Genomic DNA, 23128 nt, shown 5'->3' with positions numbered 1-23128 from the left:
CGCAGCGGAAAGTATGGTTGCAGTATTTCTGCGTATGACCGTACCTTTGGCACCTTTTGCATTGCACTATTTCTTTTTTCACGAGCGGTGGTTCGATCTTTACTATCGCGTTCATTAGGCGACTGATGTTGTAGATTTCCTTATTGTTCGGCTTTTATTTAATGTCTAGGAAGAATAAGGATAACGGGTCTTTCGAGACTCTATGCCTTATATTACTTACGTTGATGACTTCGTGGCCGAGTTTTGAGAGTTCGTATTTGAGTTCGTCTATGTCTGCTGAGTGTTGTATGTTTCGTAGGACCACCCGGAAAGGCCTTTCCTGTTTGAGTTGGTAGGTGTGGAAGTTGGCGTTCAGGGTCCTGAGTGTCTTGGTGAGTTTTCTGTAAGCTTCTGGGTTCGTCGGCAGTATTTTTACTTTATTGTTGCTTATCTTAAGGTTATATTCCTCCTTGCTGATATCTCTCTCTAGGGAGTTGATCTGTATGTCAATGACGTCGTCCACAAATATTGGTGGGGGAGGGGGGATTCTCTGCGAGTGTTGGTTTGGTGGCGGTTCTACGATTTCCATGGCGTCGTTTGAGGATTCCAATACGGCGAACCTGTTGTGTGTGTTTATTTGCGTTGCTGTTTCTATTTTCCTTTTCTTTGTAGTATTAGCGTCGTTAGTGCGGAGAGTTCTGCTACACTTCTGCCACGGGGGGTAGCACGGGGTAGCTGCGAGTCTGCTCCGGAGAGCCTGGTCGCGGTTGCTGGACCATCATCGAGCTAGTTAATTCGGAATGAACAACTAGTCGTGAGGCTGTGAGGCTAGTATTCGGGTTGGGGTTAGGTGCGTGGGATTTTCTTCTCCCTAAAGGGTAAGGGACACTTAGCTGTGTTCTCTTTCGACGGTTGGGCGACACGTGTTGTTTTCGGACTACGCTGGGCACTAGAGACACGTCTGCACGCTTCGGCACTCCACAGCGAACTGAGCCCAAGCTCACTATCATAAATCTGGAACAAATACAATCGGATTGAATGGCGGCAATCGCTTAATTACGGCTATGGTAGAATCTAGATTAAAGTGTTAAGGGACTTTCCCAAAATTCCAAAGGAGAGGCTCCGGTGTCCTTTCATCTCTGATATATATATATATATGCTCAGATTTCAGAGCTTAGTTTTAGGAGTAATGTAATATCGTAAGGTAGTTCGAATTAGAAATCAGTTGAAAATAGATAAAACCGAGTACGTCGTCTTTCTGTGGTTCGTTTACATTTAAGAGTGCCTGCGTGACTAAAGGCACGTAGTTGGTAGTTCTTACATAGGTATGAGGGAAACAATAGACAACGTTAGAAGAAGGACGGTTTCGCTATCCAAGGCGGGACGACCGAAAGATCAGAGTGTGCGAGTCGAAAAGTGTGCGTGTTGCGAGAATCAGAGCTAATTGAGTCGTCGAAGAGTAGAGTCGTTAGAGGTAATCGAGTCGTCGAAGAGTAGAGTCGTGAGAATTGATAGAGTTGTTAGAGAGAGAGAGTGTGTGTGTGTGTGTTAGATTCGTTGTGACGAGGGTGGTCAAATAACTGTAAAGTTATTTGATATAGATACGAGTATTGCATTTAGTTTCCGTTAAATAAACATCGTTTTCTGTCCAATTTATATTTGTATATTCAATTTAATATTAATAAATTGTAAGTAATCGGAAAAAAAATTCTATCCTTATTTCCACGATATTACAGTAATATATTGTATTTCCCAGATTACTTTCATTAATATTCGTCTTAAGACATTAATAACACTCAATTTTAATTTTATCAAAGCAAAATAAATATTTTTGTTTAATTAAAACTCTACTCCTAAAAAAATAAAACTTTTCTATTTATGCAAAATTGCATGCAATAAAAGTTTCAATGAATACACTTCGTTTTGTAACTGTTTTCTTCAATCAGAAAAGATAACGGCCAAAAAATTATTGTTATTCCACAACTAATTGGAAATTTTGACAGTTTAATTCGATCATTGGATCGATTACACGTACGGTGATTTTTCAAATTCGGAATCAGTTACAGACCTAACTGAAGAGTTAAGCCCTGCGATGTGTAGTTGGTCCAGGGACAGTGTGGCAAATCTATTCGTTCAACGCTGATTGGTTCCGCCATTTATAAAAGCGCTTCCTGCAGCAGTTATGTATAGATTGGTATAAATATAAATGTATGAAGTATACGTTTACAAAGTTGTCTGTAAACAAAGTGTAATAATATTTACCGTGTATTGGAGTGTATATAACGACGGAAATAAAGAATAATAAGAAAAAGTAAGATATTATTAAAAGTCGCTCTTATTAATAGATATAAATAATAGTTGAATAACCTTTTTATAAGATTGCTAAAGATAACCTCAAAAGAAAATACAACTTTTTTGCAAAGTTTAACGATAAATTATATTACAATTTTAAATTAACATCAAATTTTGAGCTACACACATCTTAGTAATTAAATCTGTATGGTGTTATCCGTTTTTACTTTAAGGTGATTTATACTTCGTGTTTATTACAAATTTTTGCAGTCATCATAGAGAACATACAGAATTAACATTTAAGTTTGGAACGTTAGTTCAAATGCCTGATTACTCAGCCAAGGGATGCAGAAACAAGTCAAAGAGTGGTAAGAAAATGTATTATCATCCGAACGATCCCAAACGAAGAGAGTAATTCGCAATTAATTGCGTAACTCTTGGTGGAAAATAGAATGTAATTGAATATAAATCCAATTTTTAATATATTATGTTTAACAAAGTATTTGCATTACATTATTCCAGTCATACAGTATTTAAAAAAAATATATAATAAGCATAAAAAATGTATTTAAGTTTTCATTAATAAAATTAGACACTAATGACTTTACGCTGTTAATTTCCCTAGGCCATAGTTGTACACACAGGTCTGTTAACTGCTGTAAAGGAGATAAGGTTCTTAATGTCGCAAGATGTACTTTACCAATCGGCCACCATTGAACACTGCGATCGAGTAGCTAGGGTTTTGTGTTTGGCGCCATTCTTCGGTGAAAGCACTAAAGGTAAAGAATATAAACTAAAGCAGTAAGCTTATTCAATAACTAATACTATATTATGTATTTATTATAATTTCTCACCATTTATTTCAAGCAGATACATCTACAATACTCCATTTATTACAGAAAGCATTGTTTAAATGAATATTAATTATGAACCATTATTAAACATGCATTATTATTACCAACAAACAAGTTTAACAAGACCACAATTTTCAAATTAAATATGTACACATATCTTTAATGCTTTTACATTTGACGCATATATTGGAAAGTAAGTTTGTTTTTAGTTTTTTCTTAATTTATTAAAAAATTGTGTAACTATTAACATTACCTATAACATACGTAAATAGTGTCATATTTAAAATATTACCCATGATTAAAAATTTTCAATGTTATTAAATTCTTTATTGAGGAAGCTAAATTATAATATAATTATAGAGTTTACAAAGGATTTTAATAATGAAAAAATATTTATTTTATATAACATTTATTAGACATTAGTTAGATATAAAATAAGAATAATATAATCATAATAATCATATATCTAAGATAAAAGTTGATCTCCATGATCATTAACATGGTGTTGCTTTTTCCTCACACCCTCCTGCTACACGCTTCGAAGCAGAACATACAGCGAGTAGATATTACGGAATCAGATCCAACAGCAAACAATACAATATGTATAGAACTCTAATCATGGAAACACCAACACCTTTGGTAGCCGAAGTTATGCACAAGTAACTAACCTAATCGCCACCCTTAACACCAACATAGCCAAATCCATCATTAATACACTCAAGCAACCACCGTTACAATACTAACTAACGGCAATTACTTCCAGACGTAGCAGTATATGCACCACTGCGAACAGGCAGTACATTGACAGAGATTATAGAAGTAGCATTGGCAACTACTACTTATGAACCAAATAACAGGCAAACAAAAATAATTCCGCAAGACTTTCTTGACAAAATCAGAGGAAAAAAGGTAAGCGAAAGCAAAATGACAAAAACATAGAGCAGGTGAAAGCAAAAAAACATCTAAACAAACTTGCAAAGGAAATAGAAAGTAAAATAAAAGATCATAATAATAACGAATTCTCAAAATTCATAGATTCACTTTCTGCGTACGAGAATTCCAACTATTTCCTATGGAAAGCCACGAACAAAATAAAGGAGCCAATTAAACTAATCCCAGCAATCAGATTAACGGACAACACATGAGCCAGAAGCAACGAAGAGCAAGCTGAAGAATTTTCCAACCACCTTTGTTGAAGTTATCTCTTCGAGGAACGCGTGATGAATGTGTAACAGAAATATATTTAAGTATAAGTGTAACTGTAAGTATAAGTATAAATATAAGCATAAGTATAAGTACAGTGTATACTAATCCAGAACCACACTGTGGCAGCGTTACATTACAACAGAGCTTCGAAGCCATGAGTCTATGGGTATTTATATAATTACGAAAACTGGCCGGTCTATATATACCCTGCTGCACCATCTGTGCATGGCATATTCCTAAAAAAGGCTATGAGACTGAGAGGCCCTTCAAATTGATTTAGAGCTAAACAATACTCAATAGCATCGGGGACTAAGAGAACTAAACGCTAGAGAAGATGTAGTTTTCCTAGAAGTGAGTATTACTTCAACACCCTCCCTAACACTCGAAATCTTTACAAACGATTACTTTTTAACATCATTGTTATTTTTCAGACCTAATTTTTGTCGTAAATATTGAAATCTTGGTTTCGGTAACGCCTTCGTAAATATATCTGCTTGTTACGTCCGGCGACTCTCTACACAAAGCAGACTCCACGCCACGTGAGTTCTATTAGAAACAGTGACAATGACTGTTTTGTATCGTATCTGGTTATATTATTTATTGTTCTTACTTGGTGCCCGATTTTTGTTAGTTCTTTGCATATATTTTTGGTGTTTGTTCTTGGGTATAGGTCTCTAATTACTACTTTGTGGTTCTTTTCTGTTTTGAGTTGGTATGTATGATGTATGGTATGTTTAATACTTGCGCCACTTTTCGAAAGATTTTTGGAGTATTTGTTTGCACTTTGACTTGTTCCAGTTTTAATTCCTTTATACTGTAGTTTTCTCTTCCGACAGTGTTGTTTAATAGTTCAATAAGGGTATCTGTTATTTGAGCATGAATGTAGATCGGTGGTGGTTTAACGATATGTGTTGTCATTGATTCCTCTGAACTCGTATCTCCGTCTTTTATCAGTGAGCTGAAAGAATTTCGGAGTGGGATGTCCTGTAGCCACTGGTGCATTTCTGTAATTTTTATAGCGCTTGTATTTAGGATTATTTTACGCCTTTTGTGAGCTGTTGCTACCTTCCAGTTTTCATCTTGATAGGATAGTTCGTTATTGTAGCTGTTTTCTTCCTGCTTTTGCAACGTTTCCATTTCTTTTATAGGCTTTCCTGTTCTTTGTTAATTGGTTGTTTTCTGCTTAACGTATTTGTAGCTTCATTTATGAAACATATGTCACCCTTTTTTGTTTGGCGGCGGTATTGGTTGTTGCATTTTGAAACTTTTACCATGTGACAGTGTTCGTTAACGTTTTAACCTCCTAAATTCACTATTTATCGCACTAACACTGGAGCACATTTATTCGCGCCTGTTTACCTCGACTGCTCGGGCAGAATTGTCATTACAATGCAATTATCTATATTGTTACATCGAGGCCTTTCTTCTATTTTGTCCGGCAATTTTCATTTTTAACGTGATGAACATTTTCTTCTACATCATATTTTAAAATTTGTTAACAATCACTGTTTACAAATTGACGGCAAGTACCTGATTTGGGATTATACGTTCTATATACATCGAACGTAACAATAAGGAACACAGAAAGCAACTGAGATATAACACGATATTGAAATTGGAAATTAATTACACCCTCGTAGCGGTGCCTGCATCAGCTTGGACTAATTCGCAAACGATGGAAGTTGTATATGTTAGAGCGAAAAGAAGCCTCGCATATTCAATCTCAGAATGTCATGTCCGAAGGAAGTCCATCTCCAACGCAGCTAATCGAACTATGCGTCTAATCGAACTTTTCGGGGTTATTTTCATGTTCGGTATCATTTTGATCGAAAGAACCTCAACAATTCAACTAAAACAACGTTTTGTCGATGAAATAAAAGATGTAGAAGCTTCATTTTTTCTATCGAAGAGATCTTAACAAAAGAACGATAACAGGTTGTACCTTAATGCCTCGATGAAAGAAATTTTATATTTTAACGTTTCAATATTTTAATGATGCAATAGTATAATATTTTAATAAGAAGGGAGAAATGGTACGTTCGTGTACGATTTTATACTTTTAATCGGCAAAAATGACGTTGGAAGGGTAGAAAAGCTATTGAAAAACATTTGGATAATTTCTCATCGAAGCATCTGCAAATGTAGCTGCTGGCTGTAGATGTCGCTGCTGGGGTACTGCTATATTTTTCTAATTTAGATGCGTGGAAGAAAAATGGGACTACGGGCGCCGGGATTCGAATCCGAGTCCCGAACGTTCGTAACCTAAGGCGCTAACCACTGCGCTACCGTTGTCCGGTATTAGTTAGTGGCGGTAGTTGTTGTCGAGTGCCGCGACAGATCTATCGGACGATGACCCGCGGCCGGTTCGATCGTAACGTCGATTAACATGTATCAACGACTGGACCCGCTAGTAACATCAAAATACAATTTTTTTTGTCAAGGAGAAACATTGAATTATAGGCTCGCCCTATCAACTCAAAATCAACTTCAAATGACGACTAATTAGACACTTTGGAAAGTTTCACATACATCACAATCACGATAGACATTACGCAGGACGATTAATTCGTTTCTAAGTTTCTCTTTGTACAGAACCATACCGTCGACCGATGGGTCCGCGGTAGAAAACGGTAACAAGGAAGAATGGCCGCAGGAAATCCCTGACTCCTAAAGCCGCGAGCAAGGTGGTTGGAGCGGAGGAAGCGGCGATTGAAGCCATGAACTTAGGTGATTAAGATTAAGGGTACGCACCCTCCAGAACAATCTGGGACAGTCAAGACCTGCTTTTCCAAACCATTCTGGAGAGCACGGTTGCCCTAGCGGTGGTGGCCGAGCCATACAGAGTCCTGGACGCTCCGGACTGCGCCGGAGATACAGACGGCTGTCACCTGGACATCAGCGCCGGCATCGTCCGCCCACAGGGATCCTCTGGAGCGCGGCAACGGATACGCAGCGGTCGAATGGTCAGGAATGGTGGTAGTGGCCGTGTATGTGTCGCCCAACAGCGAATGGACAGCGTTCGAGGAGTTCTTGAACGGGGTAGACGACTGCCATTACGATTACGAGATATAGTATTACGTTATAATACATTACATTATAACGTATTCCGTTAAATTGAATTACGTTATATCATATTACGTTTTGCCGTTCCTTCACATACTGAGCAGAAGGCGAACGTTACCATGATCGCGGACGGATATTAAGACAGGCGGAGTGGGGATATGGTAAGAATAGAAAGGGAGGCAAGTGGATCAACACAGCAGTTGCCCGTAACCAGTCGTCAGTAGGAATCGCAACCAGAGATTTCTGAAGAAGTCGCTGGTCAAGAAAGCAAACGAACTGCGGAACGAAGCGCCGCGTATTAAGTTGGCAGCCTTCACGTAATAGAGTACATTCAGTAATATAGTATTACGTTATATATGTCGGAGATGAAAGAACACCGGAGTCTGTAATTGAACAATTGTAGTTATTCAATCCGATTGTAATTGTTCGAGAGTTGTGATAATGAGCTTGGGCTCGAGGCGACAGTCAGTCGCCGAACGTAGCCGCGGTCACGGGATGAACGCTTTGTCTAACAAAGGTATGGAGTAATTCTATAGCTCTCCTTAAAAGAAATATTCGTGGCGACACGCGACAGTAAACATTCCAACGGTTTCTGTCCCGTGGCTCGCCACACGCAGACCCTATTCTTCGAGTAAGATGATTACCAGATGTCGATGCGTCTCCGCAGTACATGTTCGGCTAGCCTGAGGACCCGTTATAAATCCTAAGATTTAATTAACTAAAGTCCTTCAAACAAACAAACAGTCATTGTCCCAACTACGGGAAAATAGGGGAGACCTATTTTTCGACGAGCGGCGTCTCCCACTAGCAACTTTCCATCGAGGGCGGCTAGCATCTTTTTCTAACCACCGATATGGAGATTGACCAATTAGCAGCAACGCCAATTTGTCTTACTTTCTGAACGAAGGCTTTTCTCGACGAATCCGATGATCTCGTGTCCTTAGACACACCCCATTATAGTTTTCCTCTGTGGCATCATCGGGACGGGAAAGGCATTCTCGCTCGCGATCTCAGTGATGAAAGGAGTAACTCTTTACAACCAGTGAATATTACGCATCCGACTTAGATTTCGTGAGTACGTTCATCTATCATCCCGTCGACTGCGGATTCGTTATTGAACTTAGGATCATTGTCATTAGTTTCTCGAGTACCTAACTACCACGGTTACTTGTCCGGTTCTATAATAATCGTATTTGCACTAGTCAATGTCTTCTCTATTGCACAACGACGACGTGTAATCCAAACGAAGATTCGCTTCACGCCCCTAACCCTAATTCTAATGTAAACCCGACATATAGTATAACGCTATAACGCATTACGTTATAAAGTATAGCGTTATAACGTACTACGTTATATAGTATTACGTAATATGGAAATAACGTATTACGTTATATAGTATAAGTAAAATCCAATGCAACCACAGCTATCAATATTGAAGATTAAATATGTAATTGAACGAATCTCCGCTTCCGTTGAGGATATGTAGACAATTCGATGCTCGTTATACTCCACGTTTGATGCCAAATACAACGCACATCATCTGGTTTGCGCTATGTCCACTCTTTTCCTGTCAAATCCGATGCAATTATAATTTTTAATGCTCAAGGCTAAATATTCAATTCTACGAATCTCCGCTGCTATTGGACAAATTTCGACAATTCGATACGCGTTGTACTCCACATTTGCTGTTTTACACAGCGCACATCAGTCGGTTTGCACTATGTCATCTCTTTTCCCTGTCAAATCCGATGCAGTTAGAATTTTTAATGCTCAAGGGGTAAATATTGAATTCTACGAATCTCCGCTACTACTCAGGATACAGAGGCAGTTCGATGCGCATTGTACTCCGTATTGGCTGCTTTATACAGCGCACATCAGCTGATTTGCACTGTGTTAATCCTGGACCCTGTCAAATCCAATGGAGTTAGAACTTTTAATTCTCGAGGCTAAATATTGATCTCCGCTGTTATTAGGGATACCTAGGCATGTTGGGTCCCAAAGGTGCTAGTGGTATCATTGCACTGTTCACGCCCAGTAGTGCCAAGTGCCAACTCCTCCTCCAAGTCGGTGGGGCTGGTAAATACTGACTTGTCAGTGGCTACGTGGATGGCGACGTGGCTTAAGAACTCATCCTGCCCGAGGAAGAGAACATGCATCATGGCGTAAACAATCACACGTCGCAGACCCGATCGGGTGTCGTGGCGGGTTAAGCCTTTCGTTACTGGCGGCTTCTCCTGCGTCACAAGCGCTCTGCGCCAAAAAGAAAAAACTTTCCTCGAAACAGGGTATTTATAACTTCTTAACACACTCACTTTTAATTGAAATTTGGGTAGGCCTACTTTGGGGGGGGGGGGGGGGGACAATCGTCTCCCCTAACGCCACATTTAGTTAGTTAGTTCATAGGATAGGCCTAACGAGAAGACGCGGGGAGTGTACCGGCAGTAATTTCCAAGAGGTCTCGGACACTGCTGCCAAACGTGTAGGTTGGCCACCGTGGAGTTTTTGTCAGTAGGAGTTTTGTCTGGCACTACTCCACTAATTCTCCAGAATGCAGCGGAGTGTCCATGAGGATTTCTCCACGTAGAAGAAAAAAAGAAAGAAGGTGTTGAAGCATATAAATAGGTGATATATCGTATTTCAATTCTTTGAATTTTGTTTGAATTATTGTTAATTACAATCACAATTTCTGATAATATCATGCACACGATTAAGTGTAACCACGCTCTTAATCGTCATCGTTGTCAATTACAATTATAATTCCAAGTTTACTTACATTCATTTTAACGAAACCAATGTTTATTGCTAGAACACGCGCATATTCGTACAACGATGTTAAAAATCTGAGCGTAATGGAAATGTACGTACAGCAGATACTCACAGGAAAAACCAACGAGACTAATAATAAAATCAATGAATTAGAAAAAAAGAGCTATAGACAAATATCTTATAATATACCGTGGCATAATCTGCAATTTATTATAAAATAATTGATCCCAGCAGTATCAATTATAAAAGAAGATGGCTGAATATGATAGACACTGTCGAATACTAATCAAATATAATCATTTAGTTAATCTTTAAGATTTAAGTTAAGATACATCTTTGAGGAATCAATAAGTCTTTCGCTAATAGCCTAATAGATCCCTTGATAGATCAAACGAAGAAATACCTAACCGCGATTACAGCCAATTGGTACATATTATTCGATACATAATTAATATCTGTATCGCGTACAGCGATGCAAGTGGTATTGAAGAAAATAGCCATTTTATGTTACAACTATAACGAGTAAATTTACTCGTTTAACTTGAGAGGAATTAAAAAGGTACCTGACTTTTAAATAAGCATTAAATAAGAAATTTAAATATCGCAGACGGTGATGTAGGTGTTATTCAAGAAAAGAGAACATTTTATTTTGTAATTAGCACGACTAAATGAACGAATATCGATAATATAATATAATGATTAATATGAATTTTATCTGGCTGATTATTTAAATACCTTAACATATTTCACAGTAACGTCATCGACTGCCGTTAGGCTCTTTTCCCTTTTTGTTCAAACTAATTGATAGTCGAAAACTAGTATCAAGGAGGTGTGAATTTAGTCTTAGTTTGTAGAAACTATTAAAATGATAAAAATGGATACCGTATTAAATCGTCGAAGGCGCCAATTTACGATAAAAATTAAGAAATTGTTCAATTTGATTTTGTTATAATGGAAAACCCGTCCTTTGCTATGTCAAGAGATCGTTAACGTTTGATTGACATCTCGACACCTTGTCAAGATATATAAGGGACGCGGAAGTCGCGCGCGAGCTCTTTCGTGCCTGAAATTCCGGACAGTGAACATCCAAGAAGAATTTAAATATAAGGTAAATAAAAAAAAATATCAAATAACAACATTGTAACTAGTAATTTATAACGTCTAAGCCATTAATTTACAATACTTGAGAAATTAATTTATAATATTTAAGCTATTAATTTATAACATTTAAGCTATTAATTTACAACATCTAAGCCATTAATTTACAACATTTGAACTGTTATTTTATACATGTAAGTTATTAATTTATAAAATTTAGGCTATTAATTTACAACATCTTAGCCATTAATTTACAATATTTGAACTATTATTTTATACATTTAAGCCATTAATTTATAACATTTAAACCATTAATTTATAACATTTAAGCCACTAATTTATAACATTTAAGCTATTAATTTACAACATCCAAGCCATTAATATACAACATTTAAACTGTAATTTTATACATTTAAACTATTAATTTATAACATTTAAGCTATTCATTTATACCTTCTAAGCCATTAATTTATAACATTTAAGCCATTAATCTAAAACAATTACACCATTAATTTTTAACAGTTATACCAATAATTTATAGCAACATTTTCCCATTAATTCAATGTAATTGTGTTCTTAATTTATAACAGTTGTACCCTTAATCGGCAGTAACTCTACATTCATTGACTTTAATCAATACCATAAATTCGTAGTGAGTGAATTAATGATTTATTTACGTTAATTATTAATTATTTATTAACGTTATAACGTATTACGTTATACGATATAACGTTGTAACGTATTACGTTATATGGTATAACGGTATAACGTATTACGTCATATGGTATAACGTTATAACGTATTACGTTATATGGTATAACGTTATAACGTATTACGTTATATGGTATAACGGTATAACGTATTACGTTATATGGTATAACTCTATAACGTATTACGTTATGTCGTATAATGCTTTAACGTATTACGTTATGTGGTTTAATGTTATATCGTATTACGTCATATGGTATAACGTTATAACGTATTACGTTATATAGAATATCGTTATAACGTATTACGTTATATGGTATAACGTTATAACGTATTACGTTATATGGTATATCGTTATAACGTATTACGTTATATGATATAACGTCATATAGTAAACGTTACGACGTATTACGTTATAAGGTATAACGTTATATCGTATTACGTCATATGGTATAACGTTATAACGTATTACGTTATATAGTATAACGTTATGACGTATTACCTTACAAGGCATAACGTTATAACGTATTACGTTATATGGCATAACGTTATAACGTATTACGTTATATAGTATAACGTAATATCGTATTACGTTATATGGTATAACATTATAACGTATTACGTTATGTGGTATAACGCTATAACGTATTACGTTATATGATATAACGTCATATAGTATAACGTTATAACATATTACGTTATGTGGTATAACGCTATAACGTATTACGTTGAAGGGTATAACGTTATAACGTATTACGTTATATAGTATAACGTAATATCGTATTACGTTATATGATATAACGTCATAACGTATTACGTTATATGGTATAATGTTATAACGTATTAAGCTATATAGTATAACGTCATAACGTATTACGTTATATGGCATAACGTTATAACGTGTTACGTTATATGGCATAACGTTATAACGTATTACGTTATATGGTATAACGTTATAACGTATTACGTTATATGGTATAACGTTATAACGTATTTCGTTATATCGTATAACGTTATAACGTATTACGTTATGTGGTATAACGTTAGAACGTATTACGTTATATAGTATAACGTTATGACGTATTACCTTACAAGTCATAACGTTATAACGTATTACGTTATATAGCATGACGTTATAACGTATTACGTTATATGGCATAACGTTATAACGTATTATGTTATATGGTATAACGTTATAACGTGTTACGTTATATTTCATAACGTTATAGCGTATTACGTTATATGGTATAACGTTATAACGTGTTACGTTATATGGCATAACGTTATAACGTATTACGTTATATAGTATAACGTAATATCGTATTACGTTATATGGTATGACGTTATAACGTATTACGTCATGTGGTATAACGCTATGACGTATTACGTTATATGATATAACGTCATATAGTATAACGTTATAACATATTACGTTATGTGGTATAACGCTATAACGTATTACGTTATATGGTATAACGTTATAACGTATTACGTTGTATTGTATAACGTTATAACGTATTACGTTATGTGGTATAACGCTATAACGTATTACGTTATATGGTATAACGTTATAACGTATTACGTTGTATTGTATAACGTTATAACGTGTTACGTTATATGGTATATCGTTATAACGTATTACGTTATATGGCATAACGTTATAACGTATTACGTTATATGGTATATCGTTATAACGTGTTACGTTATATGGTATAACGTTATAACGTATTACGTTGAAGGGTATAACGTTATAACGTATTACGTTATATAGTATAACGTAATATCGTATTACGTTATATGGCATAACGTTATAATGTATTACGTTATGTGGTACAACGTTATAACGTATTACGTTATATGATATAACGTCATAACGTATTACGTTATATGGTATAACGTTATGATGTATTACGTTATATGGTATAACGTTATAACGTATTACGTTATATAGTATAACATAATATCGTATTACGTTATATGGTATAACGTTGTAACGTATTACGTTATGTGGTATAACGCTATAACGTATTACGTTATATGATATAACGTCATATAGTATAACGTTATAACGTATTACGTTATGTGTTATAACGCTATAACGTATTACGTTATATGATATAACGTCATATAGTATAACGTTATAACATATTACGTTATGTGGTATAACGCTATAACGTATTACGTTATATGGTATAACGTTATAACGTATTACGTTATATGGCATAACGTTATAGCGTATTATGTTATATGGTATAAGGTTATAACGTGTTACGTTATATGGCATAACGTTATAACGTGTTATGTTATACGGTATAACGGTATCATGTATTACGTTATATGGTGTAACGTTATAACGTATTACGCTATAGTGTATAACGTTATAACGTATTACGTTATATGGTATAACGTTGTAACGTATTACGATATATGGTATAACATCATATGGTACAAGGTTATGACGTATTACGTTATATGGTATAACGTCGTATGGTATAATGTTATATCGTATTACGTCATATGGTATAACGTTAGAACGTATTACGTTATATAGTATAACGTTATGACGTATTACCTTACAAGTCATAACGTTATAACGTATTACGTTATATAGCATGACGTTATAACGTATTACGTTATATGGCATAACGTTATAACGTATTATGTTATATGGTATAACGTTATAACGTGTTACGTTATATTTCATAACGTTATAGCGTATTACGTTATATGGTATTACGTTATATGATATAACGTCATATAGTATAAAGTTATGACGTATTGCGTTATGTGGTATATCGTTGTGACGTATTACGTTATATGGTATAATGTTATAACGTATTAAGCTATATAGTATAACGTCATAACGTATTACGTTATATGGCATAACGTTATAACGTATTACGTTATAGGTTATAACTTTATAACGTATTACGTTATATTGTATAACGTTATAACGTATTACGTTATATGGTTTTACGTTATATGATATAACGTCATATAGTATAACGTTATGACGTATTACGTTATAAGGTATAACGTTATAACGTATTACGTTATATTGTATAACGTTATAACCTATTACGTTGTATGGTATAACGTTATAACGTATTACGTTATATGGTATAATGGTATAACGTATTACGTTATATGGCATAACGTTAGAACGTATTACGTTATATAGTATAACGTAATATCGTATTACGTTATATGGCATAATGTTATAATTTATTTCGTTATGTGGTGTAACGTTATAACGTATTACGTTATATAGAATATCGTTATAACGTATTATGTTATATGGTATAACGTTATAACGTGTTACATTATATGGCATAACGTTATAACGTGTTACGTTATACGGTATATCGGTATCACGTATTACGTTATATGGTATAACGTTATAACGTATTACGCTATAGTGTATAACGTTATAATGTATTACGTTATATGGTATTACGTTATATGGTATAACGTCATATAGTATAACGTTATGACGTATTACGTTATAAGGTATTACGTTATAACGTATTACGGTATATGGTATAACGTTATTACGTATTACGTTATATTGTATTACGTTATAACATATTACGTTATATGGTATATCATTATAACGTATTAGGTTATATGGTATAACATTAGTACGTATTACGTTATGTGGTATAACGTTATAACGTATTACGTTATATAGTATAACGTAGTATCGTATTACGTTATATGGCATAACGTTATAATGTATTACGTTATGTGGTATAACGTTATAACGTATTACGTTATATGATATAACGTCATAACGTATTACGTTATATGGTATAACGTTATAATGTATTACGTTATATGGTATAACGTTATAACGTATTACGTTATATAGTATAACGTAATATCGTATTACGTTATATGGTATAACGTTATAACGTATTACGTTATGTGGTATAACGTCATATAGTATAACGTTATAACGTATTACGTTATATGGTATATCGTTATAACGTATTACGTTATGTGGTATAACGCTATAACGTATTACGTTATATGGTATAACGTTGTAACGTATTACGTTATGTGGTATAACGCTATAACGTATTACGTTATATGATATAACGTCATATAGTATAACGTTATAACATATTACGTTATGTGGTATAACGCTATAACGTATTACGTTATATGGTATAACGTTATAACGTATTACGTTATATTGTATATCGTTATAATGTATTACGTTATATGGTATAACGTTATAACGTATTACGTTATACAGTATAACATAATATCGTATTACGTTATATGGTATAACGTTGTAACGTATTACGTTATGTGGTATAACGCTATAACGTATTACGTTATATGATATAACGTCATATAGTATAACGTTATAACATATTACGTTATGTGGTATGACGCTATAACGTATTACGTTATATGGTATAACGTTATAACGTATTACGTTATATGGCATAACGTTATAGCGTATTATGTTATATGGTATAACGTTATAACGTGTTACGTTATATGGCATAACGTTATAACGTGTTATGTTATACGGTATAACGGTATCATGTATTACGTTATATGGTGTAACGTTATAACGTATTACGCTATAGTGCATAACGTTATAACGTATTACGTTATATGGTATAACGTTGTAACGTATTACGATATATGGTATAACATCATATGGTACAAGGTTATGACGTATTACGTTATATGGTATAACGTCGTATGGTATAATGTTATATCGTATTACGTCATATGGTATAACGTTATAACGTATTACGTTATATAGTATAACGTTATGACGTATTACCTTACAAGGCATAACGTTATAACGTATTACGTTATATAGCATGACGTTATAACGTATTACGTTATATGGCATAACGTTATAACGTATTATGTTATATGGTATAACGTTATAACGTGTTACGTTATATGGTATAACGTTATAACGTATTACGTTGAAGGGTATAACGTTATAACGTATTACGTTATATTGTATAACGTCATAACGTATTACGTTATGTGGTATAACGTTATAATGTATTAGGTTATATGGTATAACGTTATAACGTATTACGTTGTATTGTATAACGTTATGACGTATTACCTTATAAGGCATAACGTTATAACGTAGTACGTTATATGGCATAACGTTATAACGTATTACGTTATACGGTATAACGTTATAACTTATTACGTTATTTGGTATAACGTTATATGGTATAACGTTATAACGTATTACAATATATGGTATAACATCATATGGTACAAGGTTATGACGTATTACGTTATATGGTATAACGTCATATAGTATAACGTTATGACGTATTACGTTATATGGTATTACGTTATATGGTATAACGAACGTCATATAGTATAACGTTATGATGTATTACGTTATAAGGTATATCGTTATAACGTATTACGTTATATAGTATAACGTTATGACGTATTACCTTACAAGGCATAACGTTATAACGTATTACGTTATATGGCATAACGTTATAACGTATTGCGTTATATTGTAAAACGTTATAACGTATTACGTTATATGGTATTACGTTATAACGTATTACGTTATATAGTAACGTTATATGATATAACGTCATATAGTATAACGTTATTACGTATTACGTTATGTGGTATATCGTTATGACGTATTACGTTATAAGGTATAATGTTATAACGTATTAAGCTATATAGTATAACGTCATAACGTATTACGTTATGTCGTATAATGCTTTAACGTATTACGTTATGTGGTTTAATGTTATATCGTATTACGTCATATGGTATAACGTTATGACGTATTACGTTATATAGAATATCGTTATAACGTATTACGTTATATGGTATAACGTTATAAAGTATTACGTTATGTGGTATAACGTTATAACGTATTACGTTATGTGGTATATCGTTATGACGTATTACGTTATAAGGCATAACGTTATAACGTATTACGTTATATGGCATAACGTTATAACGTATTATGTTATATGGTATAACGTTATAACGTGTTACGTTATATGGCATAACGTTATAACGTATTACGTTATATGGTATTACGTTATATGATATAACGTCATATAGTATAAAGTTATGACGTATTACGTTATGTGGTATATCGTTGTGACGTATTACGTTATATGGTATAATGTTATAACGTATTAAGCTATATAGTATAACGTCATAACGTATTACGTTATATGGTATAACGTTATAACGTATTACGTTATGTGGTATAACGCTATAACGTATTACGTTATATGGTATAACGTTATAACGTATTACGTTGTATTGTATAACGTTATAACGTGTTACGTTATATGGTATATCGTTATAACGTATTACGTTATATGGCATAACGTTATAACGTATTACGTTATATGGTATATCGTTATAACGTGTTACGTTATATGGTATAACGTTATAACGTATTACGTTGAAGGGTATAACGTTATAACGTATTACGTTATATAGTATAACGTAATATCGTATTACGTTATATGATATAACGTCATAACGTATTACGTTATATGGTATAATGTTATAACGTATTAAGCTATATAGTATAACGTCATAACGTATTACGTTATATGGCATAACGTTATAACGTGTTACGTTATATGGCATAACGTTATAACGTATTACGTTATATGGTATAACGTTATAACGTATTACGTTATATGGTATAACGTTATAACGTATTTCGTTATATCGTATAACGTTATAACGTATTACGTTATGTGGTATAACGTTATAACGTATTACGTTATATGGTATAACGTTGTATGGTATAATGTTATATCGTATTACGTCATATGGTATAACGTTATAACGTATTACGTTATATGGCATAACGTTATAACATATTACGTTATATGGTATAACGTTATAACGTGTTACGTTATATGGCATAACGTTATAACGTATTACGTTATATAGTATAACGTAATATCGTATTACGTTATATGATATAACGTCATATAGTATAACGTTATAACATATTACGTTATGTGGTATAACGCTATAACGTATTACGTTATATGGTATAACGTTATAACGTATTACGTTGTATTGTATAACGTTATAACGTATTACGTTATGTGGTATAACGCTATAACGTATTACGTTATATGGTATAACGTTATAACGTATTACGTTGTATTGTATAACGTTATAACGTGTTACGTTATATGGTATATCGTTATAACGTATTACGTTATATGGCATAACGTTATAACGTATTACGTTATATGGTATATCGTTATAACGTGTTACGTTATATGGTATAACGTTATAACGTATTACGTTGAAGGGTATAACGTTATAACGTATTACGTTATATAGTATAACGTAATATCGTATTACGTTATATGGCATAACGTTATAATGTATTACGTTATGTGGTACAACGTTATAACGTATTACGTTATATGATATAACGTCATAACGTATTACGTTATATGGTATAACGTTATGATGTATTACGTTATATGGTATAACGTTATAACGTATTACGTTATATAGTATAACATAATATCGTATTACGTTATATGGTATAACGTTGTAACGTATTACGTTATGTGGTATAACGCTATAACGTATTACGTTATATGATATAACGTCATATAGTATAACGTTATAACGTATTACGTTATGTGTTTTAACGCTATAACGTATTACGTTATATGATATAACGTCATATAGTATAACGTTATAACATATTACGTTATGTGGTATAACGCTATAACGTATTACGTTATATGGTATAACGTTATAACGTATTACGTTATATGGCATAACGTTATAGCGTATTATGTTATATGGTATAAGGTTATAACGTGTTACGTTATATGGCATAACGTTATAACGTGTTATGTTATACGGTATAACGGTATCATGTATTACGTTATATGGTGTAACGTTATAACGTATTACGCTATAGTGTATAACGTTATAACGTATTACGTTATATGGTATAACGTTGTAACGTATTACGATATATGGTATAACATCATATGGTACAAGGTTATGACGTATTACGTTATATGGTATAACGTCGTATGGTATAATGTTATATCGTATTACGTCATATGGTATAACGTTAGAACGTATTACGTTATATAGTATAACGTTATGACGTATTACCTTACAAGTCATAACGTTATAACGTATTACGTTATATAGCATGACGTTATAACGTATTACGTTATATGGCATAACGTTATAACGTATTATGTTATATGGTATAACGTTATAACGTGTTACGTTATATTTCATAACGTTATAGCGTATTACGTTATATGGTATTACGTTATATGATATAACGTCATATAGTATAAAGTTATGACGTATTGCGTTATGTGGTATATCGTTGTGACGTATTACGTTATATGGTATAATGTTATAACGTATTAAGCTATATAGTATAACGTCATAACGTATTACGTTATATGGCATAACGTTATAACGTATTACGTTATAGGTTATAACTTTATAACGTATTACGTTATATTGTATAACGTTATAACGTATTACGTTATATGGTTTTACGTTATATGATATAACGTCATATAGTATAACGTTATGACGTATTACGTTATAAGGTATAACGTTATAACGTATTACGTTATATTGTATAACGTTATAACCTATTACGTTGTATGGTATAACGTTATAACGTATTACGTTATATGGTATAATGGTATAACGTATTACGTTATATGGCATAACGTTAGAACGTATTACGTTATATAGTATAACGTAATATCGTATTACGTTATATGGCATAATGTTATAATTTATTTCGTTATGTGGTGTAACGTTATAACGTATTACGTTATATAGAATATCGTTATAACGTATTATGTTATATGGTATAACGTTATAACGTGTTACATTATATGGCATAACGTTATAACGTGTTACGTTATACGGTATATCGGTATCACGTATTACGTTATATGGTATAACGTTATAACGTATTACGCTATAGTGTATAACGTTATAATGTATTACGTTATATGGTATTACGTTATATGGTATAACGTCATATAGTATAACGTTATGACGTATTACGTTATAAGGTATTACGTTATAACGTATTACGGTATATGGTATAACGTTATTACGTATTACGTTATATTGTATTACGTTATAACATATTACGTTATATGGTATATCATTATAACGTATTAGGTTATATGGTATAACATTAGTACGTATTACGTTATGTGGTATAACGTTATAACGTATTACGTTATATAGTATAACGTAGTATCGTATTACGTTATATGGCATAACGTTATAATGTATTACGTTATGTGGTATAACGTTATAACGTATTACGTTATATGATATAACGTCATAACGTATTACGTTATATGGTATAACGTTATAATGTATTACGTTATATGGTATAACGTTATAACGTATTACGTTATATAGTATAACGTAATATCGTATTACGTTATATGGTATAACGTTATAACGTATTACGTTATGTGGTATAACGTCATATAGTATAACGTTATAACGTATTACGTTATATGGTATATCGTTATAACGTATTACGTTATGTGGTATAACGCTATAACGTATTACGTTATATGGTATAACGTTGTAACGTATTACGTTATGTGGTATAACGCTACAACGTATTACGTTATATGATATAACGTCATATAGTATAACGTTATAACATATTACGTTATGTGGTATAACGCTATAACGTATTACGTTATATGGTATAACGTTATAACGTATTACGTTATATTGTATATCGTTATAATGTATTACGTTATATGGTATAACGTTATAACGTATTACGTTATACAGTATAACATAATATCGTATTACGTTATATGGTATAACGTTGTAACGTATTACGTTATGTGGTATAACGCTATAACGTATTACGTTATATGATATAACGTCATATAGTATAACGTTATAACATATTACGTTATGTGGTATGACGCTATAACGTATTACGTTATATGGTATAACGTTATAACGTATTACGTTATATGGCATAACGTTATAGCGTATTATGTTATATGGTATAACGTTATAACGTGTTACGTTATATGGCATAACGTTATAACGTGTTATGTTATACGGTATAACGGTATCATGTATTACGTTATATGGTGTAACGTTATAACGTATTACGCTATAGTGCATAACGTTATAACGTATTACGTTATATGGTATAACGTTGTAACGTATTACGATATATGGTATAACATCATATGGTACAAGGTTATGACGTATTACGTTATATGGTATAACGTCGTATGGTATAATGTTATATCGTATTACGTCATATGGTATAACGTTATAACGTATTACGTTATATAGTATAACGTTATGACGTATTACCTTACAAGGCATAACGTTATAACGTATTACGTTATATAGCATGACGTTATAACGTATTACGTTATATGGCATAACGTTATAACGTATTATGTTATATGGTATAACGTTATAACGTGTTACGTTATATGGTATAACGTTATAACGTATTACGTTGAAGGGTATAACGTTATAACGTATTACGTTATATTGTATAACGTCATAACGTATTACGTTATGTGGTATAACGTTATAATGTATTAGGTTATATGGTATAACGTTATAACGTATTACGTTGTATTGTATAACGTTATGACGTATTACCTTATAAGGCATAACGTTATAACGTAGTACGTTATATGGCATAACGTTATAACGTATTACGTTATACGGTATAACGTTATAACTTATTACGTTATTTGGTATAACGTTATATGGTATAACGTTATAACGTATTACAATATATGGTATAACATCATATGGTACAAGGTTATGACGTATTACGTTATATGGTATAACGTCATATAGTATAACGTTATGACGTATTACGTTATATGGTATTACGTTATATGGTATAACGAACGTCATATAGTATAACGTTATGATGTATTACGTTATAAGGTATATCGTTATAACGTATTACGTTATATAGTATAACGTTATGACGTATTACCTTACAAGGCATAACGTTATAACGTATTACGTTATATGGCATAACGTTATAACGTATTGCGTTATATTGTAAAACGTTATAACGTATTACGTTATATGGTATTACGTTATAACGTATTACGTTA

The 23128-nt window shown here is 32.8% G+C and overlaps 1 long non-coding RNA gene across 13 annotated transcripts; it reads left to right on the top strand.

Annotated features, from left to right (window-relative positions):
- Positions 1 to 701: 701 nt before the first annotated feature.
- Positions 702 to 10869, top strand: LOC126868733 (uncharacterized). 13 transcript variants are annotated; one of them, XR_007690717.1, is made up of 10 exons: positions 702 to 2290; positions 2542 to 2639; positions 2897 to 3050; positions 3171 to 3318; positions 3889 to 4034; positions 4161 to 4386; positions 4458 to 4682; positions 4763 to 4870; positions 6924 to 7752; positions 8693 to 10869. It is a non-coding gene; the product is annotated as an uncharacterized LOC126868733 (long non-coding RNA). The 13 variants fall into 13 exon arrangements; XR_007690712.1 differs by having other exon boundaries at positions 3142 to 3318; XR_007690719.1 differs by having other exon boundaries at positions 3139 to 3318.
- The last annotated feature ends 12259 nt before the right edge of the window (positions 10870 to 23128 follow it).

Source organism: Bombus huntii, chromosome 8 (assembly GCF_024542735.1).
Source record: "Bombus huntii isolate Logan2020A chromosome 8, iyBomHunt1.1, whole genome shotgun sequence".
NCBI lineage: Eukaryota > Metazoa > Arthropoda > Insecta > Hymenoptera > Apidae > Bombus > Bombus huntii.
This window is presented reverse-complemented; position numbering and strand designations above follow the sequence as displayed.